The sequence below is a fragment of the Numenius arquata genome, chromosome W (assembly GCF_964106895.1).
Source record: "Numenius arquata chromosome W, bNumArq3.hap1.1, whole genome shotgun sequence".
NCBI classification, from domain to species: Eukaryota; Metazoa; Chordata; class Aves; order Charadriiformes; family Scolopacidae; genus Numenius; species Numenius arquata.
Window position 1 is genome coordinate 29731633 of NC_133615.1, and position 7761 is coordinate 29739393.

The following is a 7761-nucleotide window of genomic DNA, read 5'->3' on the forward strand; positions in this document are numbered from 1 at the left end:
AATGACGCTGGGAGGAACAGATGGATCAAGTCAATTAACACATGGCTCCGTGGATGGTGTCACCACCATAACTTTGGGTTTTTTGACAATGGGGTGGCCTATACAGCACAGGGCTTGCTGGCATCAAATGGGAGACACCTTTTTCAAAGGGGGAAGAGGGTCTTTCCCTAAGAGATTGCAGGGCTGATAGACAGGGCTTTAAACTAGATGTGAAGGAGGAGGGGGATAATAATATCAGGCTTGTCTGTGACAAGCTGTGCGATAACACATCAGGGTTAGAGGGATGGGGTGCTAGTAAGGGCCTTCAACCTGTTGCCCTGAGGCATGCTGGGGACACTGCACTGCAGTCAAAGTCTTATGGAGATGAGGCAGGGGCTCCTGAGGTAGTTGAAGCCAACAGGGAAACACCTGTGAGACACCTCAAGGGGTGTTCCCCTAAGAAGGTGGCACAGCCAAGAGCCCAGCTGAAGTGCCTCTACACAAATGCATGCAGCATGGGCAACAAGCAGGAGGAGTTGGAAGCTACTGTGCTGCTGGAAAGGTATGATATAGTGGCCATCCCTGAAACCTGGTAGGATGAATCCTACAACTGGAGTGTGGCTATTGAGGGCTACAAGCTGTTCAGAAGGGACAGGCGAGGAAGGAGGGGCGGAGGTGTTGCCCTTTATGTTAAGGAATGGATAGAGAGTGAGGAGATGTCCCTAAAGCCCTCCCTGGGGTCAGATGAAGAGAGAGATGAGAGCTTGTGGGTGAGGATTAAGGGGCAGGCCAATATGAGGGACACTGTTGTGGGTGTTTATTACAGGCCACCTGACCAGGATGGGGAAGCTGATGAGGCCTTTTATCGTCAGCTAAAAGTAGCCTCACAATCACAGGCCTTGGTTCTCATGGGGGACTTCAATCACCCTGATATCTGCTGGGAAGGCTACACAGCCAGGCATGTACAGTCCAGGAGGTTCCTCCATTGTATTGATGATAACTTCTTGACTCAGCTGGTGGAGGAGCCAACAAGGAGAGAGGCACTACTGGACCTAGTGCTGACAAACAAAGAGGGACTGGTGGAGGACATTCAGGTTGGCGGCAGCCTTGGCTGCAGTGATCATGAAAAGATAAGAGTTCAGGATCGTGGGTAGTATGCGCAAAACAAGTAGGACTGAAACGTTGGATTTCAGGAGGGCTAACTTCAACCTCTTCAAGAAACTGCTTGGAGAAATCCCATGGGTTAGGGCTCTGGAAGGTAGGGGGGCTCAAGAGAGCTGGTTGATATTCAAATATCGCTTTCTCCAAGCTCAGGATCTGTGCATCCCTAAGAGCAAGAAATCAGGCAAGGGAAGCAGGAGACCTGCGTGGTTGAGCAGGGAGCTTCTGAAAAAGCTCAAGTGGAAGAAGGAAGTTTACAGTGCGTGGAAGAAGGGACTGACCACTTGGGAAGATTACGAGAACACTGTCAGAGTATGCAAGGATGAAACAGAGAAAGCCAAGGCCTCCTTGGAATTAAAATTGGCAAGGGATGTCAAAGATAATAAGAAGGGTTTCTTCAAGTATACTGGAGGCAAAAGGAAAACTAGAGAAAATGTGGGCCCACTGTTGAATGAGACGGGTGCCGTGGTGACAGAGGATGCAGAGAAGGCGGAGTTGCTGAATGCCTTCTTTGCTTCAGTCTTTACTGCTCAGGCCAGCTCTCAGGAGTCCCAGACCTTGGAGGTAACAGAGAAAGTCTGGACGAAGGAAGACTTCCCCTTGGTTGAGGAAGATCAAGTTAGAGAACAGTTAAGTGTACTGGATATCCTCAAGTCCATGGGTCCTGATGGGATGCACCCGTGAGAGCTGAGGGAGCTGTCAGAAGTCATTGCTGGGCAGCTCTCCATCATCTTTGAAAGGTCCTGGAGAACAGGCGAGGTACCTGAGGACTGGAGGAAAGCCAATGTCACTCCAGTCTTCAAAAAGGGCAAGAAGGACCCGGGAAACTACAGGCTGGTCAGCCTCACTTCCATCCCTGGGAAGATGATGGAAGGGCTTGTTCTGGGCATCATCTCAAAGCATATGGAGGAAAAGAAAGCTATCAGAAGTAGTCAACACAGATTCACCAAGGGGGAATCACGTCTGACTAACCTGATATCCATCCAGTCATGCCATCGTAGAAGGCTAGATGAGGGGAGGGCAATGTCCCACAGCATCCTCATAGGTAAGCTTAGGAAGTGTGGGTTAGATGAATGGACAGTGAGGTGGACTGAAAACTGGCTGAAAGACAGATCTCAGAGGGTTGTGATTAGGGGCACAGAATCTAGTTGGAGGTGATGCGTGGAAACAAACCTTACAACTCGCAGAGAGTTATAAAGCAGGTATGTTTATTGCGGCGCCGGGTGCAAGGGGGATTTCTCCTCCAAACTTGCACACCGGTTTGTAAAACAAGCGTCTATTTATGATGAAAAGCATACATATTCATTAAGGTGGGCTGGGTTATTATAATTAATTCTAAGAAAAGGCGTTACTATTCTAATTATTTCTAAGAACTCATTATCATAAGTCTCCTCCCCTTGCCGCATGCGTACTGTCGCCTGATGGTCGTGGGCCGGGGTCTTCTGGAGGAAGGCTCGCAGTCTTCTTCATCGTGTACCTTCACCTTTGTCCTAGAATGCTGGGTTGGCTGGACCCCAAACCGCAAAACTGGTCCCGACCAGATGGACACTTTACCCAGACAGTTGGGTTCCTCCTTAGCATGCAGGCTGTTCCCGCTATCTTATACACAAGGCCATTTCTTTATCTTGGAATGCTGGGCTCCGAGCTTTGTTCTTTCCCAGGCTGTACTAAATCCACACTAACAACCTTTAACCATTCATTTTCTGAATCAGAGGTCTGTACTAAGTGGTGTTCCCCAGGGGTCAATACTGGGTCCAGTCCTCTTCAATATATTTATCAATGACCTGGATGAAGGGATAGAGTGTACCCTCAGCAAGTGTGCTGATGACATAAAACTGGGAGGGGTGTCTGACACCCCAAAAGGCTGTGCCACCATACAGCGAGACCTGGACAGGCTGGAGAGCTGGGCAGAGAGGAACCTGATGAAGTTTAACAAGGGCAAGGGTGCAGCACCTGGGGAGGAATAACCCCCTGCACCAGTACAGGTTAGGGGCTGACCTGCTGGAGAGCACCTCTGAGGAAAAAGACCTGGGAGTCCTGGCGGACAACAGGATGACCATGAGCCAGCAATGTGCCCTTGTGGCCAAGAAGGCCAATGGCATCCTGGGGTGCATCAGGAAGAGTGTGACCAGCAGGTCGAGGGAGGTTATCCTGCCCCTCTACTCTGCCCTGGTGAGGCCCCATCTGGAGTACTGTGTCCAGTTCTGGGCCCCCCGGTTCAAGAAGGAGAGGGAACTGCTGGAGAGGGTGCAGCAGAGGGCTACAAAGATGATTAGGGGCCTGGAGCATCTCTCTTAAGTGGAAAGGCTGAGGGACTTGGGTCTTTTTAGTCTGGAGAAGAGAAGACTGAGGGGGGATCTGATCAATGCTTATAAATACTTAAAGGGTGGGTGTCAAGAGGATGGGGCCGGTCTTTTTTCAGACCGGCTGTAATTCATCATCACACTGAACACTGGACCATATATTCCTGGCTGACTCAGATAAAAGTCTACTCATGAAAGTAATAACTCTTAAAATAAAAGTTAGCAGTTGGAAAAAATACACAAGCAGCCTGATATTGAAAAATGTAAAAAGACTTCAGAGTTCACGGTGATACTGTCTGAAAAAATTAAGTAATGATGACTTCTGTATAAGGAACATCTGGTGAAAGAAAGAGGTACAGAAGCATGAGTTAAGTTTCTTTAATTTTTTTTTTCCGAAAATATTTCCTGAAATATCTTTAGAGACAAAAAAGAGAGCTTGCACACATGCATGCATAGAAGGATATATTCAAGGAGACTTTATCTGCCTATTGAAGCTTTATTTTTGATTTTACATGTTTGAAGCTTCTATCCAGGAATGTTTTGGCTTTTCTTTTTTTTTCTCAAGAGTTTGAAAAAGAAAAGAAAAAAAGAAAAGCTCTGCTGTGCTCATACATTTTTGGTATTTCTTGAGTTAGCTTAGGGTGGGAGGTGGAGCTTACTCTTCCTTTTCTTTCGTTTGTTGTTTTGAGATTCACATCTTCGAACTCTCTTATTTGAAGTTCTTCTCTTTAAGTCAGTGGTGGGGGGAGCAAGGGGTGATGAGCACAGCCTCAGCTACAGCCTTGGGGCAAAAAAAGTCTTCTTTTTGAATAATAGTCTTACAGTTTTGTTTTGTTTTATTTTTTCCTGAAATGTATCGTGGATATGTTGATACGTAAAAGGCTCTTCTGAGGTTTGCACTTGTCCTCTTTTCTTTATAGTTTTCTGACTTCTTTTATTTTTCCCTTACTGTGTTATAAGTATTCCCTTACTGTGTTGGAGTCCTCAGCACAGGAAGGACATGGACCTGTTGGAACGGGTCCAGAGAAGGGCCATAAGGATGATCAGAGGGCTGGAGCACCTCTCCTATGAAGACAGGCTGAGAGAGCTGGGGTTGTTCAGCCTGGAGAAGAGAAGGCTCCGGGGAGACCTTAGAGAGGCCTTCCAGTACCTGAAGGGGGCCTACAGGAGAGATGGAGAGGGACTCTTTATCAGGGTATGTAGTGATAGGAGGAGGGGTAATGGTTTTAAACTGAAAGAGGGGAGATTTAGAGGAGGAAATTCTTTACTGTGAGGGCAGTGAGGCACTGGAACAGGTTGCCTAGAGAAGTTGTGGGTGCCCCTTCCCTGGAAATGTTCAAGGCCAGGCTGGATGGGGCTTTGAGCAACGTGGTCTAGTGGGAGGTGTTCTTTCTTTCCATTATCTATCTTTCTTTCTTTCTTTCTTTCTTTCTTTCTTTCTTTCTTTCTTTCTTTCTTTCTTTCTTTCTTTCTTTCTTTCTTTCTTTCTTTCTTTCTTTCTTTCTTTCTTTCTTTCTTTCTTTCCATATATCTTTCCATTCTGTGTTTTACTTTTCTTAAATTTATGTAAGATCAGAGTAAATATTTGCCACCTGGCTTCCTAGATACTTTGTGAGAACAAGTATTAAATATCATGGTGCTTTCAGTTTTCATACATAAAGGATTTTTACTGGAATATTACACGCCGCATTTCATTGTTTAAACCAGCACTTAGAAAGATGAATACCATGTAGGTCTGGTAATTTTGTTAAGAGACAAGAGGTAAAATTTTCTGCAATGTTTTTGATTTATTCCTAGTTTTCATGTTTCCTTCTGTATAACCTAGTGCTTAAAGCACTGACTAAAGAATCAGCATTCCCAAGCCTGAATGGGTTTAATTCTGCATCTTTTGTTAGCCAAGAGTAGGCCCTATCCCCTCAATAAGCATAAATTCATGACTCCTGTTGAGGCATTCCTGGCTACACACTGGCTCGTCAATATTCATACGGAGAGAGCATGAAAAAGAAAACATATTTTGGTAGCCTAATGTCTCTGATACTCCACTGGGGGAAGGGAGGCCTGTGTTCAAATACTTGTTTACCTTATTTATCTCTTAAATTACCAGTCAAAGGGGAAATCTGGGGTTTTCTCATTTTACTCTGGTACTGCCATTTCACTGTAGTATAACAATTCATTCTTCATGAGCAACATATTCATTCCTCACAATCCCATGAAGTTCTTTGTGTCTGAAAGGGCTGCACTAAAAAGTGTCTGGTATTCCTTTCATGTGAAAAGCAGGGCCCTGCTTCTTGATGGGGGGAAATTATCCCTTTCAAAAATGCTGTATTCAATCACAGTTAATCACACAGTTTGGTTTACTTATTTGAATTTGCTTCATTTTGCTTTGGTCAGTAGAGTAGTTTGGATTTTGATATTAGCCATTCTGGGAAGCGTGTGACATTTTACTATAAGAGGCTATTGTTTACTACACATATCGATTCTTAAATGTTCCCCAACCAGAGTTAAAGATGCTGAAAGCACCCATAGTCACTGATTAATTTGTACATGTTTCTCTTCTCATTTTAATGTATGTTCCCTGTCCCTTGGGAAATATCTCTGGCATATTCAGCATGACCTCTTAGTCTTTAACACAGATCTTTAGGTGGACCTGCTCTGGCAGGGGGGTTGGACTAGATGATCTCCAGAGGTCCCTTCCAAACCTATATCATTCTGTGAAAACCTTTTACCCTAATGTAAATGGATGCATCTTGCTCCTTTCTATTTTGGCCTGGGGGTAGGGGGGAACAAGCTCCATATGCTTTTATCAGTCCAATTAATTGCATTTCTAGTAGAAAGCAGTATCTTCATAATAATAGCTGTAATCATCATCTCCCCAGTTGTAGCAGAAGTGAGTCTCCAGATTTTGTTTCTAATACAGTTAAGGTTTAAGAGAATGATTTTTTGCTGTTGGCTTTCTATTTTATTTATTATTACTATTATTTTACTTCTGTATTTTGCGTTTCCTCTTCTTTGTACAGCCTCCCCTCCTTCATCCCCAAAAGAAACTTATCCTTATGAAAAAACCTCATACTCAGGTGAAAGTGTTGAGAGGGTTTACAGGGTACAGTATGTCACTAAAAATGTTCATAAGTGTTGAGGTTTAGGCTGAACTGGCCTATGACAGCAACAGATGCTCTCCCCCGCTTTCTCGCTCCAGGAGAAAAAGGGGGCGAAATAAAGAGAGTTCCGAGCTTAGAATGAACTAAACTAATTTTAATATTAATATTTCATTAAAAAGGAAATAAGGAAATACATACAATACATATAAAACTGTGTCAAGCTCCCAGGATGATGTCACTGGCAGGCACTGGGGAAGTCCCAGACTGGACTCAGTGATGGATGGGAAATGGATTCCAAATCTGGAGTTAGAAACACACAGATCGGGATCAAAGGCAGATGAACAGGCAGGGTCGGCCATTGAAGAAAAGAGGGCTGACCCTTTGATCCCTCAGCTTTTATACTGAGCATGGGGCAGATGGGATGGAATACCCCTGTTGGTCAGGTTTGGGTCACCTGTCCTGTCCGCTCCTCCCCACAGGAGTGACCCCCCTACCTTTTCTGTTTCCGATGCTTCAGCGGAGCAAATAACGAAATTGGCTGACCTTGGTTGTTACAGCAATAAGTATAAGCAAGAGCCCCTCTGCATACTGTTCCTTGGCATTAAGTACAAACATTGGTCTTATCATTCTGAGAACAAGCAGTTTTCTGCACAATATGCTGTTAATTTCAGACAGTGAGAAGAGGCCTAGTTAAAATGTAAAATTACTGAACAAAAAGTTGGTTCTGTTTTACCTCAAACCGGGACAATAAAACTATTCAAAATCTGAGGAAAATCAGCAGGACTAACAAAAAAGACATAATAGTTCTACATGAGAAAATGTTGAAACAGTCAAACTGAAATGTTTTGCAGGAATGTGTCATTCCAACAAATTTTTGCCAGGGAGAAAATCTCTCTTTGCTTCATTTTGAATTTAGTTTGTTTTCATGATCTTAAAATGTCCCATTTTGAAAAAGGAAAAGTATTCTTTTTTACATAACCTTTTAAAGTACTTTTGTTTAGACTTTTCTGTTATAACAATGCTAATTAAAATAATGATTACAATATTCTAAAATAATTATTATATACACTCAGTCTAACATTTTCTAACTATTTTTGATTATGCTGCTATGATGCTTCAGTATAAAATTCAAGCAGTTAATTAGTGCAAAATCTCAGCATTTTGATCCTTTATTTCTTAAAAGGAATTGATAGTGTCCAGAGACAAAATTTCAAATGTCA